At 34.8% G+C, this 19,378-nt stretch overlaps 1 pseudogene; it reads right to left on the reverse strand.

The window, feature by feature from the left end:
* Positions 1–1,024: 1,024 nt before the first annotated feature.
* LOC137212940 (histone H3-like centromeric protein A pseudogene) lies at positions 1,025–1,340 on the reverse strand (annotated as a pseudogene).
* Between the last annotated feature and the right edge of the window lie 18,038 nt (positions 1,341–19,378).

Raw genomic sequence — 19,378 nt, forward strand, 5'->3', positions numbered from 1 at the left:
GTTAAACTGCTTTCAGTTACAAGCAATGGGAAAGATTTTTATCTGCTCATACTCTATTCCATCGGAGACAAAAACACATTCCTGAATTCTCTTGTTTAAACTGTGGCTGTTGGCAAAGTGTCCAGATGAAGAACTTAATGCTGATACACAAAGAACACAGTATAATCTCTGTATAGTAGTAACTCTGCTTTAACTTTTTCTCATTAAATAATTATTTTTATTATGTCTCCACAAGGAAGTTATAAAAATTACCTGTAAAAACATTGAAAAGGCTCTTAAAAGTCCTGGAATGAAAAATTCTGCAGTATAAATTATGATACATCTTCTATGATTTGCAAATAAGAATAAAATAAATTCTATAAGTTAGAATTTCTGAATGAGTTTGATAGGAATTTACCAGAAGGAGCCAGACCATCAAAGCTTAACGATTTCCTATTTTCATCCCAGCTGAGTTTTTAAAAAGCTATATAATCTGTTGACAGGCACAATCCACACAGGAACTTGCTGCTGCCACTAATGATGAAGTCAATCTGAAGGACAGAGATTTGCATGCTGGACATGCCAGCCTCTTCCATGCAACTGGCTGAAGTGGTCTTCTCTTATTTTTTCCCTTATGTTTTAAATAAAAGTAAATATACCTATGGTAAAAAAAATTAAATGGTACAGAAAAATCTAAAATAATAAAAAAATTAAATGGTACAGAAAGATCTTTTCTCCCATAACCTAGAAAATCTGATGTCTTCCAAATCATCAGTCTTATGAATAATTTGCAAAGTGAAGTCAAACTCGGAGTCTCTTCATCTGAAAATTAATCTCAGGACTTTTGCAATGTGTTGATTCTGTCATATATTACCTCTGTTACAGAGGAAAGCCATGCAGTCTTCTACTTAAAAAAAACTAATTACAAAAGCAACATGCACACTCTGCTCAGAGATAGCAAGTCCAGGCAGCACCTTGTACTCCGTGGATCTGGTCCTGGTTACGGGCAGCATCCCTGGTATCCAGAGTCAAGGGCGGCAGGAGCTCAGCCGAGCCCTTCCTGAATGCCTCGGATCCTCCTGGCCAGCTGCACATCCTTCGGGAAGCGAGTGACACGGCCTGTATGTAAGGAGAGGAGATAGACATCCTAAAAGAGATTAACTAGAAACACTTCTGCTGCCAGGAGGCAGAAGGAGTTCTTCCTTAACATCAGGTGTGTGCTCTTCTGAAGAGTTCGGATCTCCTTCAGAACCCTATGTCTCCGGCGAGCAAGTTGACGGGAGGAAGTGCCTAAGGATGGGCCCGGCCGGGGACGACCTCCTTGGGGCTTCGGGCTTGCGGATCCGGCGGCGCGGGCCCATGGCTGGAGCTCAGGCTTGCGGACCCGCGGTTCCTTCTCGGCCTTCCAGGTCCGGAGGCAGAGGCTGCCGTCCAGGGGAGGGTCAGCAGCGCCCTGGCAGCGTGCCGCGGCTAGGTGGCGTTCAAATTGTCCGCTCCGCCGTGGGTTCACTGCTGGCGTTTTTTCCAAAGCAGCATTCTTGAAAATAATTTCATCTGACTGTTGTGGCTTGTCAGTAATAGAGGAAATACTATTTTATGTTGGTTAATTTGAGAATGGAATTTTTAGCTTTGCATTTATTAACAAAAAATGTGCTAACTCATATGTTACTTATGTTTCAGATAACTTTCTAAACTAATCTCCAGGATATATATTTTTTTAAAAAAAGTGTCAAATTATCTGGTATTTATATCCAAGTAGTAGAAAAGATAATGCTCCTCAATTTGCCTTTACCAACCAGTTGTAAATGTATAAAAATACTCATGGGGGCTTCCCTGGTGGCGCAGTGGTTGAGAGTCCGCCTCTGATGCAGCGGACACGGGTTCGTGCCCCGGTCCGGGAAGATCCCACATGCCGCGGAGCGGCTAGGCCCGTGAGCCATGGCTGCTGAGCCTGCGCGTCCGGAGCATGTGCTCTGCAATGGGAGAGGCCACAAAAGTGAGAGGCCCGCGTACCACAAAAAAAAAAAAAAAAAAAAAAAAAAAAAATGAAGAAATTTTATCAGGTTTACGTTTCTCTTCATAATGTTCAAAATATATACAGTAAGTTTTCAGATGATTTTATAGCCATGTTTATCAGGTATTAAAAAGAATCCAACTCACCCTGAGGAACATGTTCTTGTTTTGATAAAAACTAATCACTTTGCTTACAAATGGGGTACAACATAAACTCAGTGTAAAAGAAAGAAAATTGATTGTCAAATGTGTAAATAAAATTTGAATTTATGCTCATTTGGCATACCCAATCATAAATACACTATTGTGAACCTAAGTGTTTATTCAGAAAGTCTTGAAATTTTCCAGATCCTTTATGCCCAAGTGGAGATATTTCCAAGAGGAAGCAATGCATTCAGGTTCAACACAGTACCTAATCAGAGTCTATTTCTATGCAAAGTTGAAATAAAAATGTTTGAAAAGTTTTAGACCATCCCTTAAAATAATAAAGATAACTAATATCTTGATTAGTAATTTCTCTTAAATTGTCATTTATATTTCGGTTGATAAGGACTTTTTACTGTAATAATAGTAACGAGTAGGTTTTTCTTTTATATTACAGTTCAGTAATTGAGTTAATAAAGCATGTTCTCTTATTAAAGCGTTTTGGCCTTTGCACCATTCTTGCTTGTCCCAAACATCTATATAGTCTATATAATCCATATCTATATATCTACACCATGAAGTTATTGTGTTTTAAAAACCTTTCTCCAATTTCCCTTGTTATGAAAGATTAGATGTACAAAATAGCTTTATAAACTTTAAGAAACTCAAACCTGACAAACACCTAACAATTAACTGTGTTCACTGTATTGATTTATCATAATACTGCCATGAATAATGTTGACTTCATTGCTTCCCAATTAATACTTTAATCCATACAACTTTGGACCATAAATGAAGGTATTTTGATGAGTTATTTTATTAAGTTAATTATTTTGCTTATTAAAAAAGTCTATAGAAATAATATAAGTTCAAATAAGGCAAAAGAGTATATTGTGAAAACAGACTCATTCACACCCCAGATACCCAGGTCTTCTTTCCAAAACTACTGATAACATTTTCTTGTGGCTCCTCAAGAAATTTGCTATTCACCTTAAATATAAGTGACATACGGATAGATTTTTTTAAAATTTCCCCAAATTGAAGTATACCTATGCTCTATTCTATAATTTTATGTTTTATTTTAAGCATGTATGTTGGTAAGAGTTTTATATCGGCAGATGTGTATTTACATGATATATCTGTTTTATATTTTATAATAAAATGCATAACACTCCTCTATTTATAATCATAAAGACTTTCATTTTTTCTCTTTTTCTCCTTTTTTTCTATAAAAAACGCTATGATTATTCTCGTTGTACACATTTATTTTCATACTTTTAATGATAATAAGCTCTTATGTAGTGCTTACTCTATACCAGGTACTCTTCTGAGACATATTATATAATTAGATCATCCTTCAATCCTATGAAGGATTTATTATTTCCATTTCATATATGTGGAAAATAAAGAAGAGAATACTTTAATATTTTCTGAAGTTCATGCATATGGTAAATGGCAGAACTGGAATTAGAAGGTAACCTAGATGCAAAAAAAAAATATATAACTTCTACATTAGATTCTCTCTCATGTATTTGAATACAATATAAGATAAAACTATAGATGTAGAATACTCAAGCCAAATAATAGATGTACTTTTCAATTTGCTATACAACCTACATTACCTTATTGCCCTTCAGAAAGATTTCATCAATTTGTAATTCTACCAATATATCATTCCTTCAACTATATGTGTACTATCAACTATTTTGACAATTGTTTACAGGATATAAATAATTTTTCGTTATTTTAATTTTTCTTATTATGATACATGTGGTTTCATAAATTTATAATCCACTTGTCTATCTTTGGTATGATCTGCCTTTTCTGTTTTCTATTGTCTTATAAAACTTTGTTCTTAGAAAGTGATTAAAAAGTAAACCTCTCATTTGAAGCACCATCTATATCATCTAGTACATATCTCTATGTATTTGAATTTATATTTAACCCTTTTTCTGGCTGCATGGAAGTCATTGTTTATTTTTCTGCAAATCCCAAATAATTTTAATTAACACACTTTTATAACTGTGGTATTTGGCAACCCAGTCTACCAGTTGTCTAATTGTTAAGATTTTTTTTTCTTATTATTCCTGAATGCTTGTTTTTTATAGAAACTTGACTTACAACTCTTGTTATAATCAGGTTATTTATATATTTTTTACTAATTAAATATGATGGTGTAAATGACACTTGAATCCTCCCAGAGTGAAACCATAAACTCAGACTGGGATTTGGGGAGGGGGAAGAAAATATTTGTCTTTTTGGCTGTACTTTTCCTGGAATAGAGCACCCAGGCTAGAGCTTCCATGACACATACCTGTGGTTCATGAAATGTGGATGAGTCATGGATCGAATGCCACAGACTCACTGCTGTTACTGAGATTTAGTAGATTTTCTTGAATGAATGTTTCTTCATTAGTTGTATGGTCTTAGAACAATTTTCAGAGGCTTTAAATGATGGCATTTTTAAGTTTTTTATTTTTTCCTGAGGAGGTTTTCTGGGAGTCCATGTATAGACTCCTGGCTTAATTTTCTCACCAACGTTTGCCCTCTTCACACTCATGAACTCATGCCGTATTTCAAATTCATTACTTGACACCTGATTTTTTTTCTGGTTTAATGGTTTTGATTCATTTGAATTCTGCTTAATAATTTGGTGAATAGTATCAGATCATGTATTGATTACATATGTATTTTGTTTAGGAGTCTTCAGCTAGGAACAAAGATATGTCCAGATTACCTCAGATGTTGGAATACTGTTGTTTTGGATCAGAATTTCCATTATTATCAATAGAAGTTTTAAGAATAAAATTATTATTGAATATTGTTTTACTAAGAAAGAAATATATGTATTGTCACTTCCATTCTATCAATGGATATACAAGACTTGGAAAGCACAGATAATACAATAATGTAAGACTGCTCTATGCCAAAGCTCTGGGGAAAGATTTTTATTTTTTCATTTGAAAGGGGAAATTTTTAACTATATTTCAGAAATTATTTTTACATCAAATAAATTTTATACTTGCCTAATGATAGCAGTTTGAATAATGGATATCTCTGTTATTAAAATTTCAAATTAATTTCTCATACAGTCCTTATTTTACAGTAGTTTGCTCATTTATTTTTATGAAACCAACAGTATTTTGATCTCATCTTTCACACTGATATTTTTCAACACAGAGCAATTGTTCCACTTATATGGGAAGTTGAGTTTCCACATCTAGTAATCTGCATCCCTTTCCCACTTCTCAAAATCAAACAAACAAAACAGAACTTTCCTTAAGGAATGTTCTCTAATGATGAAAATCTGTTATCTATTCATAAGGCTAATTAATGCATTATCTTTATTGCAAAGTGTCTGTGTAAAAACAAACTATGGAATAGCTAATGCCTAGGAACATGTGTCCATAAGTGATAAACCATCTGTTAGTTTAGCTAGTTTACAGAAAATTATTTTCATTCCACCAATGACTGCAAAGTGATATTATAGCAAAATCTTGTGGAAATGATGCAGTTTAGGTTCTTATGAACCTGTAAACCAGGGTCAGAGTAAGGGGCTATATTTCTGTGTGTATGAGTACAAGGCTGCTCTAATATAGTAGATTCCAGCTTATTATAGATACCATGATAGCACATAAAAATAATCTAGGGAACTGTATTAATACTTTTGCCAATATATAAGACAAAAATTAAATAATGACCAAAAAGAGCTGCTTATGGTACAAAGCAGTTTTTAACTTCAAGGCTATATAATACTCCTTATGATATAGAAACATATGATTAAGAGACATGCCATTTTTTATTTTATTAACTCCTAGAAAATCTCACCGAAATGATTTTCACCCTATCTCCCTGCTTGATTCCCACTCAGTTCTGACTCCAAATTGGAAAGCTGACTTTAATCCCTGAATATCTTTGTGAAATTATGATTTATAAGTGTTAACCTAAAACAAATAAACTGTTAGTTTTTTCTCTAGCAAAAATAAGTTTACTCAGGATCAGCAAATAATTGTAATTTGGGGTCTGCAACAAGCCATTTGCAAGTCCTGCAAAAGAAGGAGAGGAGAACTCTTTTTTAGAAGGGAAAGGGAGCTGGGAGGTTTATGGTAAACAAACAGTCCATTGGAGGAATTTAGAGTTCCAAGTATACTGGCTTTTCATCTGCCAAACTGGCAAAGAAAGAAGAGGAAGTCTTTCTTTTCCTGTTGGGCTCTGCTATCATTATAAGGCATGAGTGTTTCTCCTTCTGACCTCCTGCTCGTTTTTGAGGTTTCTGTATATTATTTTTTGCATAAGAAATTTGTTCATTCAGATGATCAAAATATATTTCTCATTTATATTTTGTCTTTGTCCATCGTTCCTGGATCACAGCTCCCCAAACCCTTGTAATCTCCTAAGTGATTAGAACAACAAAGGTGTCTTTTGGTATGTTAATGAGGTAAAGTTTGGACCACGCCTAACAATAGGGATGCATTTCCAGGGATAGCCAATCATGTGATTAGAGGGTTGAACTTTCAGTCTCATTCCTTTACCTCCAGAAAGGGGAGAGAATTTGGAGGTTGAATCAATTGCCAGTTGCCAATGATTTAAACAGTCATGACTATGTAATAACGCCTCCATAAACCCCTCAGAAGATGGGGTTTCGAGGTCTTCTTTGTTGATGAACACATGATGGTGCTGAGAGAGTGGAGCACATGGAGAAACCAAGCCCCTTTCCATATGAATCTTTTACATCTGGCTGTTCCTTAGTTATTTATTTTTATAATAAACAGATAATTTAATAAGTAAAATGTCTCTCTGTGTTCTGAGAGCTGCTCTAGTAAACTAATAGAACCTGAAGAGGGAGTCTTGGAACCTCTGATTTGGTCAGATTTGGCCATTTGGTCAGAACTGTCAGTAAAAACCTGTACCTTTGACTGGTGTCTGAAGTCCAAGGAAGGAGTCATGGGAAGCTCCAATCTGTAGCCCATCAGAAGCACAGATAACAACCTGGGCTGGAGTGACATCTGAATTGGGAGGAGGGGCAGTCTCATCTGGACTGAACACTTAACCTCTGGGATATGAAGCAATCTGAAGGTAGATAGTCCCAAAATTGAGTTGAATTGTAGGACACTCAGCTGATTTTTTTGAGCATCGCTTGTTGTTGGTGTGAGGAGACCTTGTTCACACACACACACACACACACACACACTGGAACGTTGGAAATGGGTCCAGGAACCTAATTTAGACTTCCTCTCATTACTATGAATCAGTTTAACTGTGAGTTCTTGACTTGGTATTCTATTCTAAGTCACATTTATATTTCTGTCAATGTTCAAAAGGGACAGAGACTGCCAAATACAAATTGGCACTTGTCATCTACCTCTACAAGGATTAAATCATGAGCTGATGCAGCTGCTGATTTTTAACACCCCTGAAAGGAGTTCAGGGTGGAGATCAGGAAGGAGGCATCCTGTGCTCTGGGGAAAACTGGCATAGCAGCTCTTCAGATAGTCAGATATTTTCAAGAGATTTTATTAACCCAATTCTTGCATCTTCTCACATCTAAAAAAGTACTGAAATCCTTCATGGTGACATCTGCTCCTCGTGACTAGCAGTAACCTTTACAAGATTAAGTAGCAACCTTCTGTAAAAGATATATGCTTGATTGTATGTACTCCCCCTTCACGAAAATCACATATATACTGACCTTCCCCCCTACCTCTTTGGAGCAGTTTCTCAGAGCTATCCGAAATGCTGTCTCCTGGGCTATAGTCCGCATTTTGCCCCCAAATAAAACTTAACTCACATTGTGCATTTTTTTTTTCAGTTGACAGACTATTGTTTCTGAAAAGTTTTATTTTAACCAAGAAAAGAAATTAATGTGCATCTTTATATCTTTTACTAATGGTTTGTATTTCTAAGTGCCATGTTGGTGGGTTAAGAAACTCCAGGGAAAACTGTTAAACACATAATTAGGTATATTGAGACCAAAAGAGCCTACATGTGCAAAATGTGTTAATGTGATTCTTGCTAATGATTATCCATGGTTTATACAATATTACATTGATTTTTTTTCCACTTGGAAAATATTCAATTAACTGAGATTCTAGAGAACTCTATGTCACTAACTTAGTTTTCATCTCAGTTTCCTCTACATTAAGTGAAGAGACCAAACTAAATTAAACATCTTGAATCTTCATTTAGAAGAGTGTTTCTAGGATGAGCACAATGTATTAATTATATATTGCTGTATAATGAATTACCCAAAGCATAATTGCTTAAGACAATAAATATTCGTTTTCTCAGAGCTTTTTGTGAGCTGTGTGTTTGGAAGCATCTTAGTTGAGCAGTTCTGGCTTGATAAATCTCACGAAATTACTTTATAGTCAAGATGTTGACCAGAGCAGCAGTTGTTCAAGGGTTTAACTGAGGCTGGAGGATTCTCTTTAAATCAGTTGGTTAGGCCCCAGTTCAAATGAGACCACATACTTTTTTTTGTTCCCTTGGGACTACCTGAATTTACTCTGTTATGTGGTACCAAATAATCCTCTAACCGCAGATGAATAAGCAAAAAACAAATGTGTGAAAAATAGCACTAGGCATAGCAGTTTGGTCGACTGTGAGAAAAAAAAAAAAAAAGATTGTCTTTACTCACTATAACTATTAGAACCACCACAAATGTCAACACAAAACGAAGAGTAGGTAATCTTACTGCATTAGACAACATCTATTTTTAAAAGTTATAACTCAGTCTATAGCTAATGAATATGCTATGACTCCACTACATCAAAATGCTAGGCTTCTAATGATCTAATGGACGTTTAAATAGCTAATGATCATTAGACTACAGAGCTGAGAATAATGAGTAAAGATGAATAAGAAAGTAAAATAAAAATACATTTTACTTTCTTACACAGCTTTTTTACCTACCAAAATTTTCTGAATTATTTAGGGTTAAGAATACTATACTTGGAGAACATTTTCGAACTTGTATGGAAATATATTTTTCCTGTATTGTTTTTCCTGAGAAGGTGCAACTTTACTGGTTTCAGAGTTTTGATTTCTTTAGATCAGCATTGTCTTTTTTTTTTTAATGCTAATATTGCACTCAATGTTAGTAAAGGCACAGTCAACAACACAGGAAATATTTCAGAACAATTATGTTCATATTTCAGAACAATTATTTTTATTTCTAACTTTGGGGTTTGAACTGTACTATAGGCTGAGTTTTAAACTATTTTTAAGTCCTGTAATATTACCTTTTATAAAATGTGTTGTAATTAAAATAAGTGTATGATTGGGCCACCAAAGTGGCTGTTCTCTTGCTCTCTCTACATCCCCTACTCAACCAGTGCCTGCTTCACCTATAACCTACTCACATGACTGACCTTTCTACATACTTGGCCCATACACCTGCTAGTGATTGTTCTAATCTTTAGATCAGAACATCTCTACCAGGATATCTTATCAAAGGGGCAGTGAGGGCATGGCCCTCTGTTAATTCCCCTGGTAACCAATGAGCCAACCTGATTTCAATTCCCCCTGTAACTGATAAACACTCCCCACCCAGCAATGACTGCCTCCATCTGCAACACATGAGTTGGGTGTCACTCCAGGACCTTGCTTCAGATGTGTAAGATTCCCCCTATCCATTAAATCACTGATGTCTCTTTTGCTGACTCTGGGCTCTCTCTTTGGTCTCCAGGCTGGGTAAGTACAAGGCTTGCAGGCCTGCAGTGTGCAGCCCAACAATAACTCTTCGAAAAATACATGAAATTAAAGGAGTGAGGGAGATTTTATCTGAAAATATAAATTATTCTACACCTTGTGAAAAATCTTTGTAAAGAACTTTCAGGTAAACTCAAACATGATGATTTAATGACAGTTTCACTTTTATTGTAGTGTTAAAATTTTAAATAATATTTTATTATGTCTAAGAAAATTGTTGCTGATAGTGGAAGTGAAGGATGCATTTTTTTGTTTATGTAGATTTTGTTTTTACCTTGTCCTCATACAGGGGAAAATTAATTCTATAGTTATTAAACTTTACTCATGACTCAAATTTCTTACAAAGTTTCTGTTAGTGTTCATACAGAGATTCATCCTTACCAATTTCCATTTGTTTCACTAACAGAAGAAATAATTTGCCTATAGAAAAATTCATTTATTCCCTAATCACACAGTCTGTGTTATGTTTCAACATTATAAAACAAACACACCACCTACATTAAAAAAGAAAATAATATTTCATGAAAATGTTGAAAGTTCAGAGGTAGGGCAGACTTGAGGTTTGTTTTATACCAGTAGATCAGTGCTGTCACTAATGTTTTCTTGTTTTTTTTCCCTCTCCACTTGTCTGACTGGAATTAGTGGTATCTTCAACTTTCCTCTGGTAACAAAATGTCTGCTTGAGCTTCAGGAACTGCATGTTTCTCATCCAAGTTAAAAAAGAGCGCACATTTCCTCTCCAACATCAAATAGAAGTGCTGATTTTCACTTTGATTGAATTAGCTTAAATCCTTTGTCCCTTTCCCCCAATATACACTATTACCTCTGGAATGTCGTGCACAATTTGGACATTTGGCTTCAGCCTGGTCTGCTTATCCATCTCTCAACTGTGACTAAGACACTAAAAGTACCCTTCTCATTTTATGCCAATCAATGCACATTTCTGGATTTGAGGGTAGAATAAATCCCTGCCCCCACCTCAAACCTCATGGCTAATACACAATGAAAGAAGGGAGGAATGACTCATGAATTTTAAGTGCAACTGCTCAGTCTAATTTCTAATATTACCTCAACCCTTCATTCCTGAATTAACTCACTTTGCTCAGAGTGCATGCTCCTCATTACATATTGCTGAATTTGATTTTATAATAGTTTGCTTTGGATTTTTGCATTCATGTTCGTGAGATTAGCCTGTAATTCATGAATTTCTGGTCAAATATCATGTTCTTTGGAAGACTTTTTCTATGACTGGTATTATGTCTTCTTTGAATGTTTATTAGAAGTCATTGATTAGCAACATATATAAATTTTCTTTGAGGGAAGGTATTTTCACTACTGATTGATTTTGTTTAGTAAAAGATTATTCAAATTTTTAATTCTGTTTTAAAGCAATTGTGCTAAATTATATTTTTCTAAGAACTTATCCATTTTGTTTACATTTTCATGTAAATTTCTTCATCCAAACTCCATTATTTTTTAAATTTATTTTTATTGAAGTATAGTTGATTTACAATGTTGTGTTAATTTCTGCTGCACAGCAAAGTGACTCAGTTATACACATATATACAATCTTTTTATATTATTTTCCATTATGGTTTATCTCAGGATACTGAATATAGTTCCCTGTGCTATACAGTAGGACCTTGTTGTTTACACATTCTATATGTAATAGTTTGCATCTACTAACCCCAAACTCCCAGTCCTCACCCCCCTCCCTGTTCTCTATATCTGTGAGTCTGTTTCTGTTTTATAGACAGGTTCATTTGTGCCATATTTTAGACTCCACATATAAGTGATATCATATGGTACTTGTCTTTGTCTTTCTGACTTACTTCACTTAGTATGATAATCTCTAGTTGCATCCATGCTGCTTCAAATGACATTATTTCATTATTTTTTATGGCTGAGTAGTATTCCATTGTATATATGTATCACATCTTCTTTATCCATTCTTCTATTGATGGGCATGTAGGTTAGCTAATATAAATAGTGCCACTATGAACATAGGGGTGCATGTATCTTTTTGAATTATAGTTATGTCTGGATAAATGCCTAGGAGTGGAATTGCTGGATCATATGGCCACTCTATTTTTAGTTTTTTTAAGGAATTTCCACTGTTTTCCAAAGTGGCTGCACCAGCTTTACATTCCCACCAACAGTGTAGGAGGGTTCCCTTTTCTCCACACCCTCTCCAGCATTTGTTGTTTGTAGACTTTTAAATGATGACCATTCTGACCTATGTGAGGTGGTACCTCATTGTAGTTTTCATTTGCAATTCTCTAATAATTAGTGATGTTGAGCATCTTTTCATGTGCCTATCGGCCATCTGTATATCTTCTTTAGAGAAATGTCTAGTTAGGTCTTCTGCCCATTTTTTAATTCAGTTGTTTGTTTGATTGTTTGTTTGTTTGTTTTAATTGAGTTGTATGAGCTGTCTGTATATTTTGGAAATTAAGCCCTTGCCAGTCACATCATTTGCAAATATTTTCTCCCATTCTGTAGGTTGCCTTATTGTTTTGTTATGGTTTCCTTTGCTATGCAAAGCTTGTTAAGTTTTATTAGCTCCAATATGTTTATTTTTGTTTATTTTGTTTTTATTTCTATTGCCTTGGGAACTGACCTAGGAAAACACTGGGGCATTTTATGTCAGAGAATGTTTTGCCACCAGTCTCTTCTAGGAGCTTTATGGTGTCTTGTCTTACATTTAACACTTTAAGTCATTTTGAGTTTATGTTTATGCATGGTGTAAGGGTGTGTTCTAACTTCATTGATTTGCATACATCTGTCCAACTTTCCCAGCACCACTTGCTGAAGAGACTGTCTTTCTCCCATTTTTTATTCTTGCCTCCTTTGTCAAAGATTAATTGACCATAGGTGCATGGGTTTATTTCTGGGTTCTCTATTCTGTTTCACTGATCCCTATGTCTGTTTTTGTGCCAATACCACACTTCTGAAAATGTAGCTTTGCAGTATTGGCTGAAGTCTGGGAGAGATATGCCTCCTTCTTTGTTCTTTTCCCTCAGGATTGCTTTGACAATTCTGAGTCTTTTATTGTTCCACATAAATTTTAGGATTATTTGTTCTCGTTCTGGGGAAAATGTCATGGGTAATTTGATAGGGATCACATTAAATCTGTAGATTGCTTTGAGTATTATTACCATTTTAACAATATTAATTCTTACAATCCAAGAGCATGGGGTATCTTTCCATTTCTTTGAATCATCTTTAATTTCCTTTATTAATGTTTTATTGTGCTCAGCATATAATTCTTTCACCTTCTTGTTCAGGTATATTCCAACATATTTTTTTGGTGCAATTTTAAAAGGTATTGTTTTCTTACATTCCTTTTCTGCTATTTCATGGTTAATGTAAAGAAATGCAACCAATTTCTGTATGCTAATCTTGTATCCTGCTACAGTGCTGAATTCATTTATCAGTTCTAGTAGTCTTTGTGTTGAGTCTTTAGGGTTTTCTATATATAGAAAGTATGATGTCATCTGCATATAATGAAAAATTTACCTCTTTCCTTACAATTTGGATAGGTTTTATTTCTTTTCCTTGTCTGATTGCTGTGGTTAGGTCTTCCAATACTTTGTTGAATAAAAGTGGTGAGAGTGGGTATCCTCGTCATGTTCCAGATGTTAGTGGGAAGACTTTAGCTTTTTAATGTTGAGTATTATATTTGCTGTGTGTTTGTCATAAATAGTTTTTATTATATTGAGATATGTCCCCTCTATTCCCACTTTTGTGAGAGTTTCTATCATAAATTGATGTTGGATTTTGTCAGTTGCTTTTTCTGCATCTATTGAGATGATCGTGTGGTATTTATCTATTTGTTTTCTTTTTTTTGATGTGGTGACTGACTGTTCTGCATATGTTGAAACATCCTTGTGAACTTGGCGTGAATCCCACTTGGTTGTGGTGTATCATCTTCTTTATGTGTTGGGTTTGGCTTGTTAGTATTGTGTTGAGAATTCTTGCATCTATCTCCATCAAAGATATTGTCCTGTAATTTTCTTATTTGGTAGTATCTTTGTCTGGTTTTGGTATCAGTGTGATGTTGGCTTCATAAAATGTCTTTGGGAGTGTTCCCTCTTCTTCAAACTTCTGGAATAGTTTGAGAACAATCAGTATAATTTCTTCTTTGTATGTTTGGTAGAGTTCACCTGTGAAGCACTTGTCCTGGACTTTTGTTTGCAGGTAGTGTTTTGTTTTTGTTTTGTTTTCTTTAATTACAGATTGTATTTCACTTCTAGTGATAGATTTGTTCAAATTATCTATTTCTTGTTGATTCAATTATGGTGGGCTGTGTGTTTCTAGAAGTTGTCCATTTCTTCTAGGTTGTTGAATTTGTTGGCATATAATTGTTCATGGTATTCTTTTATAGTTTTTTGCATTTCTTCAGTATTGGTTGATATTTCTCCTTTTACATTTCTTATTTTGTTTATTTGTGTTTTCTGTCTTTTCTTGTTGGTGAGCCTGGCCAGAGGTCTGTCAATTTTGTTTATCTTTTCAAAAAGCAGCTCTTGGTTTTATTGATTTTTTTTTTCAATTTTTAGTCTCTATTTTATTTATTTCCTATCTGATCTTTATACTTTCCTTCCTTCTGCTGACTTTAGGTTTTGTTTGTTGTTTGTCTAATTCTTTTAGGTAGTAGGTTAGGTTGTTTGTTTTAGATTTTCTTTTTGTTTTTTGAGGAAGACCTGTATCTCTATGAACTCCCCTCTAAACACTGCTTTTGCTGCATCCCATAGATTTTGTATGGTGTGTTTTCTTTGTCATTTGTCTCAAGTTATTTTTTAATTTCCATTTTGATTTCTTCATTGACCCATTAGTTTTTTAGTAGCATGTTGTTTTGTCTCCATGTAAACCTTTTTTTTTTCTAATTTCTTTTCCTGTGGTTAATTTCTAGTTTCATGCCATTGTGGTCAGAGAAGATGCTGGAAATAACTTCTATACTCTTATATTTGTTGACATTTGTTCTGTACCCTAATATGTGGTTAATCCTAGAAAATGTTTCATGTGCACTTGAAAGGAATGTGTAATCCAGTTTTTTGTTTTGTTGTATTTTGTTTATGTAAATGTCCTGAAAATTTCAACAAAATCTGTTTTATTGCATCATCTAGTCTCTGTTGCCTTACTGATTTTCTGTCTAGAAGATCTGTTCTTTGATGTGAGTGGAGTGTTAAAGTCTCCTACTATCATTGTTTTACCATCAATTTCTCCCTTTATGTCTGTTAGTATTTGTTTTATGTATTTGGATGCATATATCTTGATAAGTATAAATTCCTCTTCTTGTATTGATACCTTTATCATTATATAGTGTCCATATTTATCTTTCTTTATGGTCTTTGCTTTAAAGTCTGTTTTGTCTGACTTGAGTATTGCAACCCCTATTTTCTTGGCATTTCCATTTGCATGAAATATCTTTATCCATCCTGTTCACTTTCATTCTATGTGTGTTCTTTGACCTAAAGTGGGTCTTTCATAGGCAGTATTTTGTAGGCTCTTGTTTTTTTATCCACTCTGCTACTCTTTGTCTTTTGATTGGAACATTTAGTCCACTGACACTTAAGATGATTATTGATAAATATGTATTTATTGCCATTTTAAACCTCGTTTTCCAGTTGATTCTATGTTTCTTCTTTGTTCCTTTCTTTTTCTTTTTAATTTTCTTTTTGTGGTTTGATGATTTCCTTTTAGTTTTGTATATTCTCTTTATGTTCTCTTCTTTTTGGTTTTCATGAATTTATTTTACGTTTTTTATTTGTGGTTATCCTGTTTTTCAAGTACGTTAATGCTTTGCTATATCTACTTACTTTAGACTGAGTCATATAGGCTCAAACATGTTATAAAACAAAACAAAAGAGAAGAAAACAAAACAAAACAAAAACTATGTTTTCTTACTCCCTCCTCCACATTTTATGATTTTGGTGTCTTTTTTTTCATCTTCATGTTTATCCTTTTGCTGTGCCTTGTGTTTATCATCACTTCCACAAGTAGATCTTTTTTTCTTTTTGATTTGTATACTGGCTTATTTAAGTAATTTACTCTCCAATTGTGATTTTCACTTTCCTATGTATTCTTGCTTTTTTTTTTTTTTTCTATTTAGAGAAGACCTTTCAATATTTCTTTTAGGATTGGTTTAGTTTTCTTTTAGTTTTTGCTCGTCTGAGAAATTCTTTATCTCTCCTTCCATTCTAAATGATAATCTTGCTGGGTATAGTCTCCTAGGTTGCAGATTTTTCTCTTTCATGAGCTTGCACATATCTTGCCTCTCCCTTTTGGTCTGCAATATTTCTGTAGAGAGCTCAGCTGATAAACTTATGGGGGTTCCCTTGTAAAGAACTCTTTTTTTTTTCTCTTACTGTCTTTAGAATCCACTCTTTAACTTTTGCCACTTTTATTATAATATGTCTTGGTGTAGGTCTGTTTGGGTTCATCTTTTTTGGGACCTTCTGTGCTTCCTGTATCTGGATATCTATTTCCTTCTTTATACTTGGGAAGTTTTCAGCTATAATTTCTTCAAATACATTTCAATTCCCCTTTCTCTTTCTTCTCTTTCTGGAACCCCTATTATATGTAGATTGGCATGCTTTATATTATCCTATAAGTCTCTAATATTGCCTTCATTTTTTTTTTCAATCTGGCTTTCTGTCTGCTGTTCTGATTGGGTGATTTCCATTACTGTATCTTCCAGATCATTTATTCATTCTTCTGCATTATTTATTCTGCTAGTCATTGCCTTTAGCTCAGCTTTTGTCTTGGCAAATGAGTTTCCTCAGTTTTCTTGGCTCCTCCATTACTTTTTTACAGTAATCTGCAGTTCTGTTGATAGCCTTTCTTCAATATTTTTATTACCTCCTTTTTGAACTTGGTGTCTATTAGACTGATGAGGTCTGTTTCATTGTTTGTTCCTTCAGGGGACTCCTCTTGGTCTTTTAACTGAGAATTGTTCCTCTGCTTCTTCATTTTATTTATACTTCTCTTATTCTGTGAGTTTAGGAGAAATAATTATCTACTGTAGTCTTGAAGGGGTATTTATATGTGAGATTGTCCCTGTGTAGCTTGTGTAGTTTTAATATTTTTGGCACAATGGCTGTTTGTAGTTTAGATGCTTGCTGCCTCTTTCCTTGACAGGTGCTGGTCATTATCCTCCTGCTAGGGGGTGTGCAAGAGTGTCAGTGAGTATGCTCCTCGGGCTTGCACTAGTGTAGGCAGCAACTGACACCGGCTCATAAGTCTTTAGTAGTGGTGGAAACACATGCCCACCTCTGGAGCATACTATGGTGGCAGCAGCAGCTCACACCTGCCCCTGGATCTCATGTAGGCAGTTTCCTGTTGCTTGTGAGCTTGCATGGGGAAAGAGGCTCTTATGGTGGTCCCACCCCTCTCTTCACATGCCTCCCAACAATGGTGACTTGTCTTTCTGGCAGGCCCAGGCCCTTACATGTACACCCTCAGTTGCCACACTCTAGGCCCTTCATGCTGTCTCCACACAGCCAGCCCATGTCCTCTCCCCAGGTCTGACCTCCAAACCTGAGCTTTAGCACCCAGCGCCAGCCCACACTGGCAGACAAGCATCTCAGACTGGGGAGTGCATAGTGGTTGTACTGACCATACGTGCAGGTACATTTCACCTTCCATAAACCAGTTGCTGCACCCTCCTCCAAGGTTCCAAAAGTCCGTCTCCATCCAGGCTGATCTCCCTGCCAGTGAAGGAACTTTCCAGGGTGCAAGAACATTTCCTCCTTCACAGCTCCCTCCATGGGGCACAGGTCCCATCCCAATTCCTTTCTCTCTCTTTTTTATTTCCTTTTGTCCTGTCTGGTTACATGGAGGCTTTCTTGACCTTTCAGAAGTCTGGGGTCTTCTGCCAGCGTTCAGTAGATGTTCTGTGTGAATCATTCCACGTGTAGATGTATTTTTGATGTATTTGTGGTAGGAGGTGAGCTCCATATCCTACTCCTCTGCCACCTTGATCACTCTCCCAAACTCCATTATTTTAATGTCTGTATCATTTGTTCTGTAGTTCCCTTTCTTATTCCTCATATTATCTACATGTACCATCTCTTTTTATTCATGAAATTTGTTGATCATCTTTATTTTACTTTTTTTATTATTTAATTGATTTCAGTTTTATTCTTTATCATTCTTTCTTCTACTTTTTTTAATCTTTTTCTATCATTGCTGCAACAAATTACTACAAATTGCTTTTAAAAAGCACAAACATTATTTTACAGTTCTGGAGGTCAGAAGTCTGACACAAATCCCACCAGTCCAAAAGCAAGGAGTCCACAGTGCTGCAGTACTTTATGGAGGCTCTAGGAGAAAATCTTTTTCCTTTCCAGCATCTTGCATTTGTCCACATTCCTTGATTTGTGGCATTTGCCCTTCACCTTTAAAGTAAATAATATTAGGTCAAATCCTTATATTGCATTACTCTGATCTCAGTTTCCTGCCTACCTCTTCCACTTTTAAGGACACTTATGAATATACTTGGCATACTCAGATAAAACAGGATCATTTTTCTATTTTAAGATCATCTGGTTAGCATGTAATTCCATCTGCAATATTAATTCCCTGGTGCTATACAACCTAACATATTCACAGGTTCTGGGGATTAGGATATAGATCTCTTTGGGAAGCCATTATTCTTCTTTTCACCTAATTTTTAAGTCTATTTTTACTATCATTTTGAAATAAATGTTTAACTTTTTAACTTTCAGCCTTCCATATATTCTAATTTATGCCTATAAACTGCATTCTCTAACTTTTAGTATATTGATTATGCATTACTATTCAGACCAAATATTCTCTCTGTTTTTCTCTCTCTCTTTTCTTTTATAACTCATGGATTACTTAGAAATATTTCTTAATTTATAGATACAAGAAGCTCTGTTAGTTATATTTTTGTAATTGGCATTAATTGCATTGTAGTGTAGTCAGAGAATATTTTATGAAAATTTTGTCATTTGAAAGTGTTCCAATTTGCTTGAAAATAATATATATTTTGCAGTTATTTTTGCAGTGTCTGAAGTGTTCCCATTGGGGCAGGTTAATGATATTTTTCAAATATGGAATATCCTTATTTAAACTTTTTCTATTTCACCAATTACTGAAAGAAATGTCTTTTTAAAGTCTTTTCCCCTAATTAAGCATTTGTCTACTTTCTACTAATAACTATCATTTTTTTTTCTTTTGAGAATATATTATTAGCTGCATGCCATTTAAAAACTGTTGTATCTTCATTAATTTTACTTTTTACATTATGGAATGATGCTATATATCTCTAGCAATTGAGATATTTTATCCGATTTATTTATCCAATAGATAGAGATAGATTACTCAAGTGGGCCTAATATAACCACAAGAGTCCTTCAGAGTGAAAGGAGTCAGAAGCAGAGGTCAAAGCAATGCACTGTGAGGATTTCACCTACCTTAAATTGTAAATTAAAGCCTACTTATTCTATTATTGATATAACCATACTAGCTTTATTTTTATTAGAATTTACTTGTATATGAAGTTTCA

The sequence above is a fragment of the Pseudorca crassidens genome, chromosome 19, assembly GCF_039906515.1.
Source record: "Pseudorca crassidens isolate mPseCra1 chromosome 19, mPseCra1.hap1, whole genome shotgun sequence".
Lineage (NCBI taxonomy): Eukaryota > Metazoa > Chordata > Mammalia > Artiodactyla > Delphinidae > Pseudorca > Pseudorca crassidens.